Raw genomic sequence first — 2,260 nt, forward strand, 5'->3', positions numbered from 1 at the left:
ACGTCAACATTCTTTATTCTTTATTCTTTATTCTTTATTGACACCTCATAATAACAATAGCATGAATAAGTTCATATTTTTTTTTGGTATAAATAAATAACATGACTAAAAGAGAAATGATTGTTTTGTATTCTTTCGTAAAGTAATGTTATTATTAATTTTAAAATTTAATTTTACAGTTATATTGCATACTTATTTTTATATACTTAAATATCTAAGCTCAAGTGGTGATATTAGTTCAAGGAAAAAAAGATAGATATACCTCGAACTATTGTAAATGGTATGCAAATATCTTTCGTCATACTTTTGGGACTTTGGTGCCCCTGTCGTCCAAAATTAGAGCATATATACCCTTTATACTAACGGACTTACATGACATTTATCAGCGGATAAGATTGCGTCACGTGTCCCTATTTTTTGTCTTCCATTAGAGTGAAAGACATATATGCTCTAGTTTATGGACGGCAGGGGCACCAATGTCCCAAAAGTATGATGAAGGATATCTGTAAACTATTTATGATAGTTTAGGGGTATATTTACAAGGTTTTGCATTTTTAGCACCACCACTTGTTTGATAGGATGTGTTGTTAGCTTTCCGATGATACCTTGGATTTGATATTTAGTAGTTCCAGGTCTAGTCCTAGTCCTTGCCCTTCTGTAGGAGTAGTAGTCAAAGATGGTTCAGCCACATTAAAGTTGAGGCAAAAACTTATAAACGCAGGGAATATTTTTTACCATGACTTGTAGTATTAACTTGATATCACTCTGGAACTTGTTGTTTATTCTGAATGTGATGCTTAGGGTGGTAACAAGGGATTTATGGTCTTGATTCACTTTTCTACAATAGGTGCATAGATGACTCTCAGCTGATTGTTTGTGTTAAATTGGATTCTTTTGGACGACCACAATGATCAAGGATGTGAGATGCTAAGAGGAGAGCATTTGTCTAGGGCTATTGGCAAATTGTCTGGGAAAGGAGGAAAGACGAAATTTGCTATAGAGAATAGGACAAAGACTAGGATGGTAATTGCAGATAGTAAGATACATATATTGGGATTATTTTTGAACATTAAGATTGCTAGAGATTCACTTTGTAGTCTCATTATGGGGTCTCCTACTGGTAAGGTTTATTCTAAGCTCATAGTTGTTACTGCCGGGCCGAGATGCTTTAATTTTCTTCTTTGATATATGGATGTTTAAGTATTAAAGTATGATTTTGTTTGAAATTATTGGAGAATCCTGAGACTTGACCAAGTTATGTCTTTTTCAATCGATGAATACTTTAAGTATGGACTGACTATATATATATACGAGGCGATGAACATATACTTTCGGTTTCTATTGGTGTCATTGTTATAGCTTTGTATTATGTTATATATGTTTATGTCATATCATTATTTGTACTTCTTATGCGGTTTGTTAGACTATAATATGATTATTTTAACAAGATAAGTTAGTTAGGTTACCAGTGCACATTTTCTGTTTATATGTTAGTTATGTTTTCAGTTCATACTAACTCTACCCTCCACTTACTCCATTTGTGTGATTATGTGGTGTGTGTTATTGTATCCCCAGACCTAAGTTAAGTTTCCTCATTCAACTTTCCTCATTTAGCTTTTGATACAGATTTTCGATGAACCAAAGAGACAATGAACTAAGGTGAAGAGAGGTGAAAACAACTGAAGAATCGATTCTCTTTTCCGATACACGCTAAAAGAGTTGAAGTTGTCGAAGAACTGGCTGAAGAGTTGAAGTCATCGAAGAACTATAGCTCAAGTCTCTTCTCCGATAACGACTTCTTGAAGAGTAAGTATGATTCTCTTTTCCGACATCTATTTCATCAAGTTTTAGTACTAAAACAGTCTTCTTGTTAGCTGAAGTGACTGATTTTTTGTTTTGTGTTTAGAAGGAATTGAATACTTTTGGGTTGTTGGCAAGATGATGAACTTAAGCTAATTAGTCTCTCTCTCACACTTTTCTCTCAAGTTTCTCACTGTAGAGCACAATTTCAGACAAATTTTGTTGGGATAGGGTTTATCAAGTAAGAAATTTTATTTTGAAAGTCTAAATTTAACTTTAGAGTTTTGATTTTCTTGTGTTTTTATATGAATTTTGGGAGTGTGCTAGTATTTTAGTTGTTGACACCCAATTTTGACCCTCCTCGATATTAATTAACTAGCGAGCTTCTCAAGTTTAAACAACTTAAAATAATTGATATATGTGCATATATATATATATATATATATATATATGTATATAT

Source organism: Solanum pennellii, chromosome 12 (genome assembly GCF_001406875.1).
Source record: "Solanum pennellii chromosome 12, SPENNV200".
In the NCBI taxonomy this organism is placed as follows: Eukaryota; Viridiplantae; Streptophyta; class Magnoliopsida; order Solanales; family Solanaceae; genus Solanum; species Solanum pennellii.